We start from the raw sequence: 22,025 nt of genomic DNA on the forward strand, positions 1-22,025 counted from the left end.
AGTCTACCTTCTTACCCAAGTGCTTTGAAATCCCTGAGCCTCTTCTGTACTCGTCATTAAGTATCACTTGTATCTCATAGCATAAATATGAGTTTTTCAACCAAGAGCACTGGAGAAAAAGAACTGACTACAGAAAATAATGACCACATCCAAACCATCTGTTAGAAAAACAAGAATTACTCAAACCAAAATGATGAGAACAAGAGGAGACTACAACTAAAAACATACAACTTATCACTAGCACTTCTCTAAAACCCTAAAAGCAGCAATTTGAGCCACAGTAAACATATAAAGATGTAAGCAATCTGTTTGTCTATGTTTAGAGCACAAAAAATATTAAAAAATAAAGGTCTAAAAGCAATAAGCTCTGACAAAAAAAAAACCATATCCCTAAAGCATACCCCTGAAAATGCTTCTTTAAATCTCTTGAAACACATCTATTGAGATCTGTGGAGATCAACATTTTCTCTTTTTTTTTACTGTATATTTTTTTCCACTGTTAAAAGAAGTGAATGAGAGGAAGGCTGCCTGAGATTACAGAAGGAATAGGAGGTGGTGTAGAGGGACTCCCTGCTGGAAAACAACCAGTTGTGGAAAAGACTGAACTCCCAGGTGCTCAGTGAGCATGGGAACAAACCAGAGACTATAATTTTAAGGCTGATCCCCGGTTATATGCCAATTTTTATTTCACAGAGCAAGCTCCAACTATTTCAAAACCTGTAACAAGTGGGCAGCTGATCCCTCACTGGTGGGGCTTTCCCAGCACAGACCTGAAAGTGTTTTACAAATGCTATTATGTAAATATTAACAAATATTTAAAGTGAGCTTATTGGTTTTGTTGGAGAGCTTTTGTTGAGTCTGGGGTTTTTTTGCTTGGTTGATTGGTTTTAGTTTTTTGAGGGGGGAGCTGCTTGTTTATTTGTTTGTTTAAGTAGGGAAATAAGGGTGAAAGATGAGATTAAGAACTCTCTAAATCTCACGTGACAAATAAATGGCCACACAGAGCAAGGGAACAAGGAAGAACCTATCTGTAAGCAAGGCTGACATCTCGCAAGAGGTTCAGTGGTAAATTATCCTTCTGCATACTGGGCATGAACAGAAATTAGATCATAGAGTGGAAAAAGTGGACATTCATGAGCAAATAGTAAATTATCTGATGTACAAAAGGCACTACTAGAAATCACCCTGTTCTCCTAACTGTTGAATTCTTCTTTAAAAATTTGCTACCAGTTCGTAAAAGAGTTTGCAAATGATCAGTTGGAACTTGCATTTTAATTTCGTTTCTTTCTGAGATTTGCCACTCTTTCTCTCTTTTTATGGCTTCCCAAAGCTGGAATTCACAAGCATTCTGAATGAAATCCCTTTGGGTCTCATCACTGGAATCAAAGGAAAACAAATGTCTGAGGGAAAAGGTTATTCTGGAAATCGGGTCTGTTGAAAGGAGTTGACATATTTCACAGCACTGCAGCTTGATTGGTTGTAGCTGTCATTTTTCTGTATCTTATAGAGGAATACAAAACTATATCTTAGCTATGGCAGCCAAAACAAGACTTCTTAAAAATAAACTGTCTTGAAAACCATTTGGCCAATTTATACGTCAATTAGGTGAAACTCTTATTCACTGTACACTTCTTATTTAACTAGTAAATAGCAGCTAGAATAACTTGGCTGAAGACTGATAACCAGCTTCTGAAGGCTGAAGTATCACAACTCGAGCCTTTCTCCATGCTCAAGGAAGGCTTATCTTTAATGACCTCACTAGTCTTATTTCATAACATCTCTGCATGGCTTTTCTTGATGTATTTTTTCAATTTTTCCCTTCAGAGAGAAGATCACTATTAATTTAAGTGAGCTCAGAAATGGTTCAGATGGATGGTTTTGGTTACTCTCCAGTGACATCCATGCAGTTTATTACATAAGCAGTTTACTGCAGTGAAGTCATTACACTGCGTCCAGCCACAGAGCAGCCTCTGTTTGACTCCTCAGCTCCTGTTTAACCACTTCCCTCCAAATAGGTGAGTGTGCTTTCTTGCTATAGCAAACCTTTACTTCACCATTTGTTTCCAACTGACATTTCCTTTCTTCCTTTGTTTTGGGTTTGTTGGGGGTTTTTTTGGTAATGTTTTAAAATATACTGCAGATGATTACATAAGTGATTTATTATAGGAACCTTACTGTTTGAGGGGCAAAACTTGTTTAAAAGAAATCCAGCAGCTACAGTAATCCCTTAGGGCAAAATGTACTTCCACTTAATTTCTCTACTATGTATTACAACCATATAATTGCTTAAAACAGAAGCTACACATACAAATTTTGCTTGGCACCAAATACCTGGCTTCAGAGAGTACACTCAAGTTACATGCTGTGTTTTGCTACAAATCCATTGCACCACCTAAAGTATTTCAAAGAGATCACTAACAGAAATATTTTGAACTACCTAAAATAAATCAGCAAGTAAGCAAACCACAGTATTTTGCTAAAGGTTATATTAAAATAAGCCACAGTGTTCCTGAAACATATTTTATATGTGCATGGCTTTAGCGTTCCTCATGCCCTTTTTCCAATGCACTAAATAAAATCATGAGACAAACTTCAGAGATGGAAAATATCTGCTAGATCATTTAGACCATCCCAGTGCCAGTTCAGGATTGTTTCCTTTATTTTCTAGTGTTTTGTCAAACCCACTTTTAAATACGCTGTATGTTCCAAGTAATGAGATTTCCACTACTTTCCCCTGGGAAATACATTTATATAACAACTTTCTTCCCCAAGGATCCCAAAGTGTTTTATAAAAATATACATACAAATCACTTCCCCACTAGAGTACAATCACTTATGAGGCACAGGGTGGCAGCCAGGAGGGAAATGATACACAGTACTCTGCAAATTTATAGCAGGAGGGAAAATCCTGCCCAAGGACAGAGGGGCAAATCCCTATCCCTATGACAAATGCCAGGAACTCACACATATCCACAGACAGCAAATAGAAGCGTGGTTTCAACCTGAACCTGCAGAAACGAGCTTGAGCACCTTCATAGGCAAAGGACATTTTGGACAGATTTTGAACATGGTCACAAAGACCTGGAGTAGCTTAACAAAGTAAATATGTTATCCTGGTAGGAATACCAGAACAGGGACTGGATTCCTGAAACAGCTAGCGACTTGAGGACTGTGCTTGGATCATTCCATCAAACACACACTGACACTGATGGTGGGGCAGTCCTGGCTGCTCCCAGCTATCCCAAGTGCACTCAACAGTCCAAGTGTCATCATTTATTTACTGCTCCCCGTTGGCATAGCAGAGCCCATCCATAAATGCACTGGGGACTGCCTGCTGCTACCCCTGGGCAGCCAGGATAGGAAGGGGAAACAGGAATCCAGGAGGAAGGAAAAATGGCTTGGTGCTGCTACATTGCTGCGTTTGAGACTGAGTGCCATTGTGCATTAAAGGATCAGAGTATTATAAGGGCTAGGAAGCAAATAATGCCAGAAACTACATCATATTTGGAAGATTAACAGTTTCCAAGTTCAAACCTCTTGGGTGGAGTTCAGGGATTTTCAGTGCAGATGGTTTGTAGGCAGAGGCTGAGGGTAATGAGAGGGTCAAACCTCATTATCAGCATTGTTTTAGCAACCTCTGCTCATCTTAGGGGGAGAATGAGAGGAAACAGGACAGCCCATGCTCTGAATCTTCCTTCTGTTTAGTTTTGGGCATGAGTGTTAACAGACCCCCAGTTCCCTCGCTCATTGCCAGTGCTCAGCTAGGAACTAGTCTTATATACAGGACATAAGTGATATGCACAAGTGATTAGAACATCTTCCTCTCACTAGACAGGCCAGATGCAGCTTCTTGGGTTCTCGCCACCTGGAAGTACACAGGGTATTGGTAAAACTGGACTAACAGATTCTGAAATAAACCATGTTAGATAGCTCTGAATCACAGTCATTAAACATATTTTAGGATAGCTGAACAAAGGAAGCATTTTCCACCTCCCCTAAAAATTGATAACTTTCTGCACTCTCATGGTGGGACACCACATCAGGCAATTGACTCTTAACTAATGAACTCACTATGCAAAGTCTTCTGAAAATCAAACTTAGCTGTTGTGCATAAGCACTCCCACTCTCCCAGGCTGCAGCACAACGTGTCAAGACTAAGCACAGCTTGGCAGGTGTTCACCCACACTTGCCTTCAGCCACCACTAGAGATGCACCATTCCTCTCCCTCCACTGATGAGCAGCGTTACTTGCACTTAAAATGCAGAAACGAGGTCTTATCCCAGAAAGAGAATTTAACAGGTCCATGTTAATGCTCCTCGTTAGCAAATCCCTGTCCCATTTGACTCTCCATCGTGCCTGCAGCTGCACAGACAGTGACAAGCCATTTGATCCAGTGCTACTGAGAGCCTTTGTGCAGAGGTGAGTCTTTGATCCTTCCCAGTGCTGAAGGAACACAGATGCGATTTCCGAGGGCTTTGCATAAGTTTCAAGCTTGTGGGATTATGGGTGCATAGTACAGCTCCTAAATGTCTCCACGTGCTGCCAGGATGGCATTGATAATGGGGTATTAGCAATGCAAAGGTGGGGAGCTGAGTCATTTTCCTGGCGAGGAGTCCAGCTCTTCCAAAGCCTGCTCTAAACTATGAGCTGATATTGCCAGATGAAAATGAGCATGAAATACTACTGAGCAGCAACACATGCTCCAGCCCTCCCCAAAACCCAGGTATCAAAACCTGGTCCTGCAAAGAGAAATGTTGCATATTCTCAATTAATTTTACAGGCACACAAGGAGATACTTTGGTCACAGGGACACAGAGGGGGCTGGCTGTGGGTCAGAATGACTCCAGACAAGGTCCTGATTGCTGTAAGCCCCTGGCTCAAGCAGGTCTGAAACAGGAAAGCAGTTACTTTTTCTGAAAACACTGGATTACAACACTTCTAATCCTGACAAGTAGATACCTACATATTAAACCCTGCTACAAAGACAATATCCAGGCAGACACGGGGCTGCAGGAAGAGGTAGAGCGCTTCAGCAGTTTTGCATGACAACAAAATGAACACCACTACATCCAGGGTGCTATTGAGTTGTAAACTATTACTGCTCTATTTAGGGCTTAGAAAGTCTGCAGTGTGATAGAGCCAAGCAATATCATTTTTCCATGGGTAGAGTCATGCAGATACACACACCCTCCAAATTAATTTATGTCGTTTTGTTTCCAAAGATCCTCCACCATGTGTATGCTGAGAAGCTGCCCAGGCCAGACAAGCAGATGTTCTACAGACTTTGGATCCTGACAGCCCATTCTCCAACTATTTCTGACGGCTAAATAATCTGTCAGTGCCAAAGCAGCATATTTAACTTAAGGGTTGCCAGAAATCAGATACCCACGCCTTTCTTCTTAAGGAGTACAAGGATATGAAAAACAGGAGAAGTAGCATCATCCACTGCCAGATACACTCACATCCTCCTTGTACACAGCATGAATATCATGTGAGTCCATCATGATTATTTGTCATTAAATTAGACAGAAGTGATGAAGTAGGCTGTGGAGAATTCTAAGCTATGCAAACAATTACAGTGTTCCAACTGCACACATTCATATCCCATACTGTCTCAAGGAATACTTTATTCTTTAAAAAATCAAATTTGGCGTCAATTAGATCACACAAGTAGAGAAAATCATGGCTCTTAGCTAAAAAAAAAAACAAAACTAAACTAAAAATTTACCAATCGATGGAACAAAAGAAGAAAGTAACCCATCCAACTGATGAAAACTCCTTCTGTAATGCTTAATTTATATGGATTAAATCTGCTTCCACATAGAGAAATATTTTCTAGATAAAATGGTAAATGTGTAAGTGGAAATGTGTTCATTTCCATTGGAGAAAGCATAGCCGCAGCACAGAAAGATGATTCACTCTTCACCCAATTTGGACTTAGAATCACAGAATCAATAAGGTTGGAAAAATTTTAAGATAAAAGCCCAACCATCAAGCCAGCACCACCACCATGTTCACCCCTAAGCCACATCCTCAAGTGTCTGCCTTCATCCATGGTGAACTGAGGGATGCTGATCTGTTCATCCAGCACGTTTTTTCTGTTTAGGAGTTTCACAGCAGATGACTGCACGGAGGAGCTGGGAAGAGGAAGGAAATCTTTGCTACTTTACCAGTAATTTGTCAGACAAGACCACTGCTTTATACATTTTTGAACCCCCATGGCCTTCCACGTTACTTGTAGGTGAGCAGCAAACTTGCCCCCAGTGCCTGCCAAATTAAACTGCAGCTCCTTGAGAGCCCCTGTGAACAGCTCCCGTGAAGCGCAGTGCTCATAAACACCTTCCTGCAATTCACAGAGATCTCTTTAATAAATTAACAAAGCTGTCACAGAAGTATAAATGGGAAATCATTTTTTTAAATAGAACCATTTAAGATCACACAATTTCAGAAGCCTTTTGCAACATTTTGTAATTCCTTTAGGCCACTGCAGGTCTCCTTTACACTTGTGACGATGCCCCTTTCAATTTGCATTTAAAAGACAGTAAATTGCAGGGTCCATAAACATTTTTATAGTGATTTATTGAAGACCAGAATGTCACTCCTGTTCTTCACACTTTAGCAGTCCTGGGAATCGGCTGCAGGGCTGTATGTGTAATCTTGCTTTACCCATAAACTATACAAGAACAAGCCAGTTCTGAAACCCATTATTTATTTATTTTTTCTTGCTTAAAAGACATTTGTGGCACTATTTTACATCTATATTTATCTTTCAGTTATAAGATGACCCATTTTATTCAGCCTTCAAGTTATAACCAGGTTTTCACAATTTACAAAGTACTTGGTTTGCAAATTAGAATTGTTCAGAGACAGGATTGCATTATGCCAAGGAACAAAGGATTCTTTCTCTTCTCTTTTTAATAAAACACACAAAATCCAAAGAATATTGGATTTATTATCACCACTAGATAACTTTACCATACAGGAATGTACTGAAATTCTTTTTTTATTTAAAATCTAAACCACAGAAATGCACTGTGAAACTTCAGCTGGAGAATATTCTAAGGTTCTGCTCCTTCAAAGACAAAAGGGAAAACGTTCATTGCAATTGGACCTCTGATACTCCTATCCTCCTTCACAGGCAACAAAGTCACAAAAGAAGGTAAACAGTGCCAAGAAGTGTTGTTTATAAGGGCACTGTGATCTTTCCTGCATCCCAGTGGAGCTTTACCAGGGGGAATCTAGAAACCTCTCTGCACAAACAGTGTAGGGGGAAAAAAAAAAAAAACACAAGGAAGAAAAAAAAAAAAAGCCTGCACCTCATTTGCCCTTCCAGTGACCAGGAGGGAGTATTTCTTTCTACTTTTTTCACATTACAATAATGGCTTCACAGCTCTTGAAAAGAGCGCTAGTGCACCAGCAAATGGTGCATGACACGCTGAAGCCCTGGTCTTTGTCGCAACAGCTCCGCTCCAAAGAAAGTCCTTCCTTGCCTTCTTTTCCTTGCCATTAACTGTGATGAAATGAGTTTTTCCCCCTTTTGATTCCACCCCCCTCGCTGTCTATTACAGTCTGACCTGATTGCACTTATGCACAGATTATTTCATAGAGACATCCTTTTATTCAGGTTTGAGAGTTTGCCTGCAAGGTTATCTGTTCACAAAGCAACGCCTCATTCCTCGTACTCATTTTTTTTGAAATCTGATCTCATTGATAAGAACAAGACCATTCGCATTGCATTTGTCAGATAAGTAGCTCCATGCCAGAGTAATAATTTTTTGTGACTATTGTCAGGGCTCCAGTTAAAATACATCAACCGATAAAAATGCAAGTATTGTAAAAATAACCTTGCATCAGAAGTGTTGGCCCTCCAGTTTTTCCAAGGAATGTTATGTCCTTTCCCTTAATAACAATCTATTATAGTCAGAGCATCTTCACTTTTTCACAAGAATTATTTTTAAGAATTATTTTAAAATATTCCTACTGTGGTGCTGCCATTGGTAGCACGGAACTTGGAAGGAAATAAATAAGTAGAGAGGATCAATGTTGCACTGATTGGTTGAATTGGGTTTTGATTAATTTTAACCAAACTGTTTACTCCGTTCTGATCTGCGACCATTCCCAGCAATAACAAACAGATAAATCTCGTCACCAGCACACACTGAGCGAGCAGCAGTGCAGGGAGGATACGGACAGAGCCGCAGTTCAGCTTGTGTGATCCAACACTAAGGAGACTTCGGGATTGCCAGGAAGCTGATTATCTCCAAGTTTGTTTGTGAGAGAACGCTCTGCCCCAGTGCAGCGGAGCTAAACCCGAAGGGGCGGCAGGAGAAGCACACACAGAGGTCAAATCCTCCGGAACAGCCTGGACAGGAGCCCGACTTTCCGCATCACCTTGTCGTGGAAAGCCATGGAGGCACCAGCACACCTCCTCACCTGGAAAGAGGGGCAGTGTTTTATGTAAATATTAGCAAAAAGCGAAGGCGAGGAGCCCCGCTCTCGCCTTTTATCCTTCGCTCCTGCGGCGGTGGCAGGCGCACAAAGGAGCGGTGACGGCCGGGAGCGGGCAGGGCTGGCAGCGGGAGCCGCATTGAGCAGCCCCGGGCCCGTCTCGGTCTCTGCGCGATGCTGCCGCACACGCGGGCCTGCAGCTGATAACACTGTAATAGTCCTCCTTTGAGGACCGGGGCTCCTGTGTGCTGATTACCCATTTATCACACCTGGCAGCCCTGCTGAACTATAATTACTCTTCTCTTATCCTGCTGCACTGTCATGTCCGAGAGGAGAAGAGAGGCAAAGGCTCCTGGTAATGACACATTACCCTCTTGACAAGCACTTGAAGGTTTTATTGTAAATATTCAAGATATAAAACATCTGAGATTCCCTTTTTAATTATAAAAAGCAATTTCCGTGCCTCCCGTTCGCCCCCTCCGCCGCCACCAATAGTAAAGTTTAGGCGCCGTTATCCTTCGCTTCCTGCAAACAAACCCGGTTCCCTTTGTCGCCTTAACTCATTGCTAGGAGGGAACTCTGGTATCTCAGGGAAATTATCGAATGTAACGCCTGCAAAATGTGCCATTTGAACACACATCGCTCTCCTACAAAAGTTACATTTCTGCCCCCCAAAAAGGGGAAAATGTGCATTTATATTAAAAAATTAGGAAGAGGGGGGAGGAGAGAAAAAGTCCTGAGCAAATGGGTGGTGAGCGAGTCTTTCATTGGGTGGCCCTTGGGAGATGGACCTCTTATTGAGAGGAAAGGTCTGCATAAACTAAAAATTAAAGGTATGTGAGATGCTGTGGTAAATCCAGCCTATTTGTGGGTCTCTAGATGGAGAGCTATGAAGCCAAAGACTTATTTCCCCCTTACTCTCACTATCAGCTGTGAGTTGTAGAGGTTACAGAAGCCATGAGATTCCCCAAAAGAGTGGGGACTCCTGAACACCGGGATGTGATCTGGAGAACTAAAAACCTGAACAATCTTTAATCTGAGATACACAAGACAGTCATTAATACTCCAGCCTCTACAATGATGGTACCAAGCATTATTATATGTTATATGTTATATGTTATATGTTATTATATGTTAATTATATGTTCATTGCCTACACCCATAACGTCATACAGTGCTCTAGCAAAAAAGTACAGCAGAATTCCTGGAAATCTTGGAACTTGCCTAACCTATAGTTTTTTACCCAGAAACTTGATAGCTAGGCTGATTTCACTCTCAGCTAAAAATTGCCCAGATAGCATAAAAGATAATGAAAAAAAATTAGGCTGAAAATGGAAATTAATCCGTTCATGTGCATCCACAAGTCCACTGAGAAAACCAAATAGCAATGTGTAACAACAAGGAGTCTCTAAGCATTTCAGAGGGACCTGAGTGAAGAGAGGCCACTGTGCAAAAGGAATCCACGGACATATCATTCCAAGCCTTCTCATTACACTTCTGTGTAGCAGCAGCCTGCTCATACTTGGCTTATTTACTGATCTTCCTTGAATTCTAAGAGTTGCCCACAGTGAGAGGAAAGATTATGTGACAGATACAGGAACTGTCCATTAGAAATTGGTGCTCTGGGTTCTTGCCTTGTTTGCTTAACAAGTGTAATGGCTGTGATGGCCATCCTGACAAGGCTAGACGTGGGTTCCTTGTCAGGAGCACAGCACCACCTCGGTGACAGCTGGGGAGCAGTAGTACATGACACGCTGCTGCGGAAATTGCAGACATTTAATGAACATAAACGTCCTACCAAATAGACATACATGAGGATGGAAAACAGCAGCAGTAAAAGTCGCTCAGACTCACACATAGAAACTCAAGGCTATGCTTGGAGCATGCACACGATCTAAAACAATGGATACAGCAGCTATTTTCTAACAAATCACACGGATTTGTATATACTACTGACTGCTCTGTAAAATACATTGAGATAATGAGATAAAAGTTATTTGGTGCTATTAGAGGTGAACGATTCAAACTGATATTAGACTACAAATTACTGAACCCTCAAATGCCTGATTTTGATATATTGGGGCTCCTACTTCGGGGTGAAACAATCATTAGCACTTCACACACTCTTAATAAAAGAAATTGCAGCGGTCAGGCTTAAAATGACCATTTTCTCCATCTATTCACAACGATTTGAGGTTCCTAGACTGAAATATGAACAGCCTTGCTGAACCAGAATTATTCTGCTTCTCTCGCTTTCTGCCTGCTTCTGTCAGAAAGCCACGGAGCATAGAATGGTAGCGCACAGCTAACCAGATAATTGATATCTCCCCAGCCTATTCACTGTGGGAATCTGTCAGTTAGAGTCTAAAGACACATACACACGCCATGAAAATGAACTTACATAAGTCTTCCTGTGAACTGAATGCAGCCAACATTTTGATGTTTAATTGGCTGGGTCCGGTTTACCAGCGCACACGTGTATTCCAGGGGCTGCACGCCGTACTCCGGCTCTTCCTGACAGATCTATTTAGTCGGGAGGAGGTGTATTTTCCCAAGGTAATTGCTCAGAATCATGCTTCCAAAGTCAAACTGATTCAAACTTTGCTTATTCACTCCTTGCAGACACACAAGTAGGACTATTTGAAAGCAAATGAAAAATCCATAGATCAATGTGCGGAGCCTTCCCCACACAGTGCCACGGAGGGAGTCTATTTCAAATAGGGCTGGTTGTCAGTGGCAGTTACTGCCAGCATCTTTTTAAATATACATCTTTCAGAGCAATGCAGGTCTTTGAGATAATGAAAGATTTGCAACTACTATATTATCCACGGAGAAGAAATACACACTCTCAAATTGGGCACACTCCCACACATAGGTCCCTGCTAAGTATGAGGAAAAAATAATTGACAGTTATTCAAGTATTTGTGAATATTTTTTACCTGGACTTATTCCCCTAATTAATAGGGCATGTCTGATAAAGCGTGATTTTTAGAGACTTTTTCCTGTGTGCTTAGTGGCTTGACGTGAAAGCATTTGGAAATCATTTCCCTACACCTGACATGGCATACAGAACCCCAAATTACTCATTTTGCACCTCTTTGGCTTCATATCAACAACTTTAAAGAGGCTTAGACTGTCTCATCACATATATGTCATGAAGACTAGGGATAAAACTCATGTTTTACTTGTCTACACAGCAAAATGGGTTCTAGATCTTTCTATTGCTGAGGCAAATACCTACTCAGCATTTCCTAAAGTTTCTCATCAATTTTGGCAATCAAGACATATTTGACTTTCTTTTCTCTCTCCCCTCAAGACTATAAAGAAATTGAATGATTTCCAGAGATGTTGGTCTCACTCTGAATCCAAAACACAGCCCTGTAACAGCTACTGAGAAGAAACGAACACTATCCTAGCTGAAACCGGGATACCAAGTCATGATTCAAAATCATTTTGATAGAGAGCCTTTAGCACTTGTGCTACTCAAGGAAGGACAGCAGCTTAAAGAAAATTTTAATCACAGGGGGAGACAGAAACTGTCTGCACTGCACCCTTATTAGTGCTGGCCAGTGTGGGCTTGCACTCCTACATTACACAGGGTGTTTGCACCACAACACCCACAAGCAGCTTCCTTCCCCCACAGCTTGGATCAGGACAGCATTCCCATTGTGCTGACAATGCCTTTTATAACTGGCAGCTTTGAGAGGCAGTAAAACTTGGACACAGAACACCTGCATCTGTGCTGGGGAAGGGAAACACAACCTCTTCTTCACCCCCTGGGTTACAACCCTTTACAGTTTCTTGGTTGAAGATGTTACTGTCAAATTTTCCCCCCGTGCCCTATCAGCTTGTCTTAATTCACCCAAGAGTTAAAAAGATGACACTGTGACACATCTGGAGGGAGAGCTATAGGGACTATAGGGAAGGATCAGCTCTGTGCTCCCAGAATTAAAGCTCTTCTTTCTGACACCATTTGCAGAGTGTCCCTTCAAGCCCTTCCTTTTCCAAGATAATTATACAAAGGACTGAGTGTCACTCACAGCTTCACGCCTTCATCTCCTGGAACACAACAAGCTTCAGAATCTGTAGGGCCTGCTTACACTTCAGACACACATAGGAGAATGTTTCCAATTTATGTCTTTTATTTTTTTTTCTTCCTTTTCTGAAAATACAAGCCAATGGAAAAAATAATTTTACACATTATTAATGCACATTAATGATAAAACTAGTGAGCATTAGCTCCAGAAGGGCACTTTTTCCGTAACGATGAAGAACGATGTATAAATTAACACTACAGAGCTTCACAGGTCCATTTCTGGGCCAGCCATGATTAAATTAACTACAAAAAGACACTTGACACAACCAGCACAACACTTGACTGAATTTGAGAGTCATGCAGAGATCTCACTGAAAACCAAGAAGTTAAATAAATCCATCTTACAACAGTGACCACGTGTATTATTTAATACAGTGGGCTGCTTATTCCATTGTTAATATTTCAACATTAACATAATAAACTGTGCCTTCACCTCCATCCACTGCTCTGCTAATAAACTGGAGGTTTTCCCAAATGCATAGCTGTGAAAAAATAAACTCTTTAGCTTTTCACAGAACCAGTTTTTAAGAAGGCATAGCATGTTTTAAAGATTCCTGCTATTAGTCACTTAACACTTATATTAATTTGATTCATCAGATACTCATATTTCACCATCTGATCTGGAAGCTGGTTAATCAATTAACTGGTTTATTCCTATATATTTCAGTACATTTTACTGAATTCAACAAATGACTACTTTACCTATTCATTTTGTTAACAGGCTGGTTTCTTCATTGGGGTTAATTTAATTTGATTTCACTGTAACAGCTGACATAGGGGGATATTCAAAAAAACGATGGTACTTCTGCACAAAAGCAACTTCTTGGAAGCAGGATAAAGACATTCAGAGAGCTATGCTTTCTGCTTAATTTTTTTTGCTTCTAAAAAAACAAAGCTACTTGAAAGAAGAAAGTTAAGAGTAAGTTAATTGCTTAACAAACCATAAAAAAAACACAGAAAAGAACTAAAAAGAGAATAGGGACACTCAAACTAGTGAAAATTCAGGACTATTTTTAATAATTGGAGTTCTTAGGGGCATAAGAATTATATATCAGTTTAAAAGCATGAGTAATGTTTTGAACTTTACAGAAAAAAAAAAAATCTGTTTCAATTCTTTTCTCCCCTGAAAAGATAATTTCCCCTCAAAGGCCACAAGCTTCCCATAACATGTTTTCAGCACTACAGAACTGAACACTCAGAGTTGAAAACTTTCATTTATAGAGCAAAAGGCTCAAGAAAAAAAAAAAGAAAAGAAAAGCCAACAGCCCATCCAAGAAATAAACCTGCCATTGTCATATCCTTGTGAGACTCTAGGATAATAAAACCTCATTGTTTTTTGTTTATCAGATGATATAAGTGATGAATTTTTAAAGCAATGTCTTTTACACCAGACAGGTTATTTCTGTAGGCTAATTTTTCATAGCCACTTTGCATTGAAACCTCCAGCTTCATGAAGATGATATTTCTAGAACAATTCTATTTTTCTTTTTTTATCACCTTAGTAGTCTTTTCCCAGCTGTATCCACAGGGGAATGGAAATACCCAATTGCAAACGTGACAGCGCTGACTTCTGCAAAGTAGCTTAATTACTCATTACGAGATTCCATCAACAGAAGCTCCGGTCTGTGGTTTTGTAATAAGTGCTGTTATCTTTCCTTGGATTTTCATTCCTTCACAAAGGGGGATATGGCAGTGCTTTCCACATCCACATTTTATATGGAGAAGAATGAGAGAATTTTAATGCATGAATTTGATGTCATTAACAATGCTGACAGCTGTTTAATCCCAGAGGAAACAACAGCTGAGTCCCAACTGCATCAACCAAAAAAAAAAGAAAAAAGTAAAATAAAATAAATTAGCTCTTCAGTTCATCTCACTGGAGGTACACTATGAATCAAATCACACCCTACCTACATTGTTTGTCAATTCTTTAGTTACAGAATCAGTAACCTCAACTGATAACAAAACTAAAAGTTACTCCATCCTGACTGCTAGACTTTAGTTCCGAAAACACTTTTATTAAATGGTCCTGTTCTAAATTTCCCATTAATTAAAATTTAATTCCTCTCCAAACATGTGAGATAAACCAGCACAACAAATAGTAATGATAATAATATAAATTATAAATATAGGTGAAGCTGAGTTCTAAAAAATAATGTAAACTAATCCAAAAGGGATGGTATAAAAATACATTTAAAATGGATCCTCCAGCAGAAGTAGAAAATGCAGTGTGGGTTATGCTGCAACTCTGTTACCGTTCAATTTAAAACAGAACATTTAGATACAAGCCAATGACAGCAAATTTGCTTTTGTTCTGTTTCCCCCCTCCACACACACAGACACATACACTACAAGGACTTTTTAAGGGTATGGAATGAAAAGGAGTACTTATAATAAGTATATTTAGGATATATACCCACACTTCTTTAATCCATCTATTTTTTCATTGGTTATGGCATCATTTGCCATGTACATATTTTTTTGAGTTTTGCTACTGACTCAAATATTAAAAGACCCAAGCTATAGCTGATTAAGACATACCTTTACAGTCTGCAGCCCTTGTGCAACAGATAAAGCTTTATAAACCCATCCTTGGGAAGGCTCCCATCCATTTAGAACACTAGACTTTAAACAGATGTCCAAAGTATTCACGTTATAAACAGCAACATTATATGAATTTAAATCTCACTCTTTGTCTGACCATCTGTCAGAGACTGAAATATTATAGTTTATGACTTAAACATTTTCTTAAAGGACTTTTAAAACTGTATTACAAAAGCTGCAGAGAAGACTACTGCACCCTGAATGGGGCCCTGACCTAGGTCTCACACCGCTTGCTGATGAAGATAAGACAAGGTAACAACTCAGGGCTGGGGACATTCACAAAGCACAGGCCTAACACCTCCAAGGTGGAGACCAGAGCCCCAGGGCGATCAGTGCCAGGCTCACACAGACCCTCAAACCAAAGGCTGGAGGGAGGAGAGGCTTTGGGTACCTTGGAAAGCCTCTGGTCAGAGGCGCAGTGACTGCCCATCCTCCACTGTGCAGGGGAGCCCAGCTGAGGGGTCCTCACTGGGGGGGAAGCTTATCCACAGCAGGAGGAGTGACACGGCCCATCACAGGGGCCCCCAGACCCTGCACCAGAGCACCAGAGATGGTGCAACAGACCCCCAGTGTTGCAAGGGACAGTGTCAAGCCAGCCCCTGCAAGAGGAGACACATGGGCATTCCCACCTGGCCCACAGCGTGTATTAATCCACGGGATTCTGCACTCTTTGGCGTGTGGTGGTGTGGCCACAGCGGTGACAGGGGACCCCCACCACCAGCAGACCAGATGGAGGGGAGCAACGAGACGTCGTTGGGACCTTGGGATGGGTGATACACTTCCACCTAAACCCTGTCACCTCTCCCTGTCCCCCCACCCCCCATGCACACTTCTTTTTCTATTTCTTTCTCTCCTTCTTTTCTCTTCCCTTCTCTTTGCCTCTTTTACTATTAAATAAAATACATCAATTTTTTGGCATCAACATCTAACCTCGTTTGGTTTTAATCTCATTTCTGGGAACATTTTGAATCTTCTAAGTTCCTTCCAGTTTATGCACAGAGACTTAGCTTGCTTTGCTTTTCTGAGTTCAAACCAGATCGTAACACCATCCTCTCTTTAACAGCAGCTGTTTCCCTTCATCTGGGAGCAGGGCTGCCTCTGCAGCTCCCCTTTTCCGGGGACAGGGCCACCCCTCTCCTCCCACACCAGATCCCTGATCCCAGGAAGGGCTCTGGGGGACAGAGATGTCCGAGGGTGACAGCACGAGTTGGACGAGCTCTGAGATCTGGGGGAGGCAGTGTGTCAGCAGGTTGATGAACTCCAATCCCGGCATCATGAAGAATACAAAGGTCTCCCTACTGACTAAATGAGATGACTCTGGGCACAGCAAATGTGCTGCTCAAATGCTTCATAACAAGACATGCAGTCATATTTTCTTGCAGTTAATACGGCAGAGGAAGAGGGGAAAACAGATTTTTACCTTTTGATGTTCAGAAACAGTTCATTCTCAATAGGAGAATATTATGTGACAAATGTGCCAGACTTCTTTTTTTGTGGTAATATTGCTCTTTGCAAATGGCACACATCCAATCCAATTGAATGTAATAAAATGAAACAATCTGTGCCATCTTCAATGGGTTTAATCTATACCATGTTAATGAATCCTTAAACAGACGTGCATGATGTTTTCCTGAAATACATGTAGTTATACTGTGCTCAGTATACTTGTCAGCTTGAAAATAATTTCTGCTTGAGAGACCACCTGCTATCATCACCCTATTTAGAAGCAGCTCATATTTATTTGGAAAAGAGAAATAATAGTTAAATAAAGAAGCGACTTCTCTTACCCAAGCAAGCACAGTAAAATGGCTTGGATCCTCTCTGCACATTCAGGGATATTTTTTTTCTTTCTTTCCCCCCTCCCCTCCTTTGCACCAGCTGCTTCCAAAAATTTCTGGTATATTTGTACTAATGCAGCAGTAGGAAAAAGCTGCTTATTCTCATCTCCCAGTGTTCCCCCATTTCCTTTCTGATAAACAAAATATTGGAGTTGAAAAGATGGAGTTTTGTGACAGGTTTCAGGCATTATGCAATATGGGTTGCATAACACTATCATATAATTTTAAGTTATTAAATATGTCAGAAAAGCATATTTGTATTTGATGAAAAATATGAAGTACACAGTATATTTTTTCTTCTATTTACACTGCAAATGGAACAAAGAAATATTATGCTTCTACACCCTAGCATTTATTTGTTGAAAAGATGGAGTAAATTAGATCAACTTTTCCTAAAAAGATACCTAAAATAAACCATATTTTTCTGGCAAATGCTATGGGCAAAACCACTACTTTTCACCCACAGCAGAATAAAAGAATCAATCAATCAATAAGGTTGTGAGAAACTTCATGAAAACCAGCACAGGTTGTGTTAAAAGGACACCTAAAGAATGTTTAGCCACATAATTCTAAAAGCAACAAACCCACCAAATATCTGTGCAACTTGAGGTGTACAACCTGTCCCACTGATTGTGCGATGCTAACGGCATGATATTCAGGCTAATTTTGAGTTTATACCATTTTCTGGTTTAGTAACCCAAGTGTAAAAAAGGGTGAAATTCACCACCATGCAGAGGAATCCAGAAATACAATTTTCACTCTTTAGACCAACAGCATATTAAAGAGACAGGAAGAAAGAAGGGAAGAGTTCCATGCCAGGGGAATATTTCCATGGCAGTTGTGTGCTAATCAGAACTACCAACTTTAGAAAGTGACTATTACCAAGGCAAAATAAACATTTTTCTATCGATAAGCACATTTAAAGCACACACTTGGTAAAAATGTAATGTATGGACTGCAAGTTTGTGGGGTTCCTCAGTTTCAGTGTGTGCTAGAATCTGTCATCCTGTGCAGAGAATGGACTAAACTGATACTGGTTTGAACATGAACAGGTAAAAATAAGTTTTGCACTGCTAAGGAATCCATAACTGATACTGGTCTCCAAACCTCAGACATTTATTGTTTTCCTTGAGGTATAACATTAATTTTATACTAGCTTGCTGTTGTGATCAGGTTCATCTCATCGTACATATAGATGATATTCAGTATCTATGGCAGGAAAGCCCCTCCTAGCTGACAGCTGAGGTGACAGGATTTAATAGATGGTTAGATAACTTTCCTGTCTGAGCAACTGAATTTTCTCCCTGTTTATATCCTCATATTTGTGTATAATTTTAAAGGTGAAGAGAAATAACACCATCAAAAGATTCCAGAAGACACTTCAGTAGCAGGTAGAGCCTGTGTGCTCATGGAACAATTTTACATGACTCAATTTTTATGGTCAGCCTGAACACATTATCTGCAGTAGTTTTTCTGAGGGGAAAAGAGTTTTTAGGGGCTTTTTTCTCTCTTTAAGAGTAAAATTGCTCACCTCTATAATGGGTTGCTGCCACAACAAGCTTTACATCGAGTTATCTTAAGAAACCACATAGAAATGTCAGTTCTGTTACTGCTAAGTGGCATTTCTGATACAGCACATCCGAGGAGCTGGACCTCAGAGACATTGTTAATTTGTTTCCTGGTGTAATTCCAAGTGTTGGTTTTGAGCTGAGAAATGCTTTGTTGTGTTTTCTGTGGTGACTTTTACAGAATCCTTCTCTGTGTGTTCCAAGGTAGAAGCTGAGACTATTGAACTGACAACACCAACATTTGTATGACTGGGAGCAGGGTTGTTCTCATCACAGAAACTCTTCCTTCCTCCATATAAAGCCTTATTTTTCAGGGCCATGCAAACCCACATCTAAATCCATGCTTCCTCTGAGCTCATGATGAAAAGATTAAAAGCATCTGTAGAGCCACCAAAGAGCTGAAGACAAACCTGGGACACTGAATGCCTCGCTAAGGACATTTGGTCACAAAAGATAGTGGGTTTATTGTCAGGATTCAGTATTTCAAAGGATGAGAAGAAATCTTGAATTAATAGAAAAAGTTGCCTCATCTATGCAGACAAATAGAAACATAGAAAATAAAGGTAAAATACTGCGAAATCTTGTGAAGTTCTAACATAAAGTCAAACACTCAGATACTTTCTTAAAGCCATCCAACACTAAGCAGTGGGACAGAAGTCTTTGCTGTAGTTTCAGTAGATTCTGATAATCTCTTCCCGACAAGATTAAAATAACCAGACGTGCTTTTTTTGTTGCATTTTTACATTTCTAGCCCTATTCTTGTGCAAACTAAACAGACACATTTCCTAAACACGTAATAACTTGAAGATGCCTTTTCAACATCATCAACTGAAAATTTACTTTTAAAAAGTTTGTTCCTACTAAATGCAAAACAATTTTCCCTTCATTCCTAAGCAACAGTGATTACTCCTGCTCACTGTTCCCTTCTGCATTCCTCAGTTTTGCTAATTACCAGTAAATTCAGCAGAGTTGCATCTCATTTCAGGAATTCTTTGAGTATCAGAGATTATTACTGGTCAGGAATAACAGAAAGCACACTGCACAAAACATTTCTGCATCAGTAATGGAACACTTTACGAAGAATAATTCATAGTATTTTAAACAGGAAAAACATCCTAGGATTTTGATGAGAATTATCTAGAAGAAAGAATGCAGGCAACGCTGGAAGTTCAGGCTGTCAGCAGAGGTCACAGAAAGGGACTCTCAAATATTTTTAAATCTTAAACATGTTGCAACCCATCAAACTTTGTGTAAGATTCTAAAATGAAAAATAAAATTACATCAAATCTTAATGTACCTATGCTAGAAACAAAAAGTCAATTGACTTTCAATTTATGGATACAAATACTCATCCAAGACCCACACTTTTAAAGCAGAGTAGACTTACAAGAATATTTATTGTGACTGTGTCAAACATCTTGTTCAGCTTACATTAAAACTGGGCAAAGGAATGATGGTTTTAAAAAATCAGACTAAGTTGGTGGGTGCTATGGGTTCTACTGAAAAGTGTTTTAAAATTATTTCAGACTCATAAAATCTTTCCATAGGGAGTGCTTTGAAACTGCAAATTAAATATAGAGCTTCTATGAACTGTATCCATTTTTCCTGGAAGTATAGATTTCCATGGGGGTTCATACTATCTTTTTTGCCTGTTACACCAGCTAATAATGCAGTGAATTTGCAGTAATAGGTTAAATGTTATTTTGATGACATTATCTGATTAAATTAAAGATGACATTAAAAGGACCATTTCAAATGGGAATCAAAACCTCAAAAAGCAACTGTGGTTGAACACTCAGACATTTGCTCTGTCCCAGACTTAAAAGACAACACAATATTTCACTCATCTAAATGAAAAATAAATTCAGATGATATCTGACTTTCAGAAGGTACATCTTCAAACTATGATAAAATAATGTTTTAGAATTTGTGTTTTCACATGGACACAATTTGAATCTATTCACACAAAACCAGTTCATACAGCAACAAATATACAAATATGCAGCAAATGAAGCTAAGACAGGATTGAGAACTGAAATTGCATCTGCTGGCACAGTGACAATAAACCACCAGCACCAAAGAATGAAATCAAAGATGGAAGAATCAGTCACCTTCCTCACCATATAATTTTACAAAATTCCTAAAGCGATAAGAAATCAACTTATACATGACTGAAAGGTACAGAACAGAAGAAAAAAGAACATTAAGGGAGTTAAAATTACTGGAGGTTTTCTGGTGCATAGTACTAAAGAAGTTGTAAAATAAACTCCTCTTACGAGCTACATGTTCACATACATAAATCAAGTGACTGTTTGAAAATCCCTCAACTTAAGCTCTCAGAGATAGAATCTGTCTAAGGAAACATTCCTGAATAACGTGACCATGTTATGAATTACAGAGGCTTCACAGGAAAGAGAGAGAGGATTAAAGGTATGCAGGGCTTGGGCCCCATCCTTCTCCCAGCCAGAACACCACCCGCAGTCACCTGGAGCTGTGATACCTCTGCTCTGCCCAGACAAATCCATGGGCTCTGTGAAACTATAGGTTCAGGGCACACAAGGATGGTGTTGCAGGCCAGGGTGGCTGCCAGGGAGGCATTTGAGGCTGCTTTTCTCTGTGACCTAAGGAAGCATCTTTGTGCTTTACAAAGAGTGCTGGTGACGAGTGTGAGCACACTTAAACACCTCAGCGACTCTGACTGCGCCAAGGTCGCATTGCTCAAGTCCAGTTACGGACGAATTCTGCTACAAAGTACCAAAGTCTCTCTATTTCAGAGACTTCCCCTCTACTACAGACACTCACAAACCTGAATTCTCATTGTCTCCGTAATCCCCATTTCTAAAAGATGACCCTAACAGTGGACAAGCGTCCATCAAGAGGCGGCATGAGGTCAAGCTATGAGGTCAGGACATCAGCAGAAACTTCCCAGTTTCTGCAGCACTTACTAAAAATAACATTTAACCCGTATTAAACTCTAAAACAAAAGCTTCAAGGAAGCACAAGCCAAGAGAACACAGACCTTTAAAACACTTCTCTGAAAAAAGCCTTTATAAATTTTTTTGTTTGCAGGGACATCCATGAGAAGAACACATTCAGGATTTAAGAGAGTTGGAGGGGAAAATAATCAAGAAATTATAAACACAATAAGAAATAGCTGCCCTTGCCCCCTCCCTCAATGGAAAGGGATCTATCAAAAAACTGCTAAGAGTCACCAGCTGTATAAAGACAAAATACTTGCAGTGTTTTGAATAGTACTTCAAGATAATTATTTGCAAACAACGACTTTTCAGTGGATAATGCTGTATTGTATTCCATGTTCATTACATTATACCCACAAAGAAATGCACCCCTGTAAAAAACCCACACACTCACACAAAAAACCCCCAACAACAACAAAACAAACCCAACCAAATAACCCACATGCCCCCCTCAAAAAACAACCCCACCCAAACCAGAAACAATGGAACCCCA

The 22,025-nt window shown here is 40.1% G+C and overlaps 1 protein-coding gene and 1 long non-coding RNA gene across 2 annotated transcripts in view; one reads left to right on the forward strand and one right to left on the reverse strand.

Moving 5' to 3' along the window:
• WWOX (WW domain containing oxidoreductase) overlaps positions 1-22,025 on the reverse strand; it is a 489,613-nt gene that overhangs the window by 112,697 nt on the left and 354,891 nt on the right. The window lies entirely within an intron of this gene.
• LOC116450059 lies at positions 1,876-8,041 on the forward strand. The gene is made up of 3 exons (XR_004242647.1): positions 1,876-2,015; positions 5,223-5,491; positions 6,107-8,041. It is a non-coding gene; the product is annotated as an uncharacterized LOC116450059 (long non-coding RNA).

The sequence above is a fragment of the Corvus moneduloides genome, chromosome 12 (assembly GCF_009650955.1).
Source record: "Corvus moneduloides isolate bCorMon1 chromosome 12, bCorMon1.pri, whole genome shotgun sequence".
Classification (NCBI taxonomy): domain Eukaryota; kingdom Metazoa; phylum Chordata; class Aves; order Passeriformes; family Corvidae; genus Corvus; species Corvus moneduloides.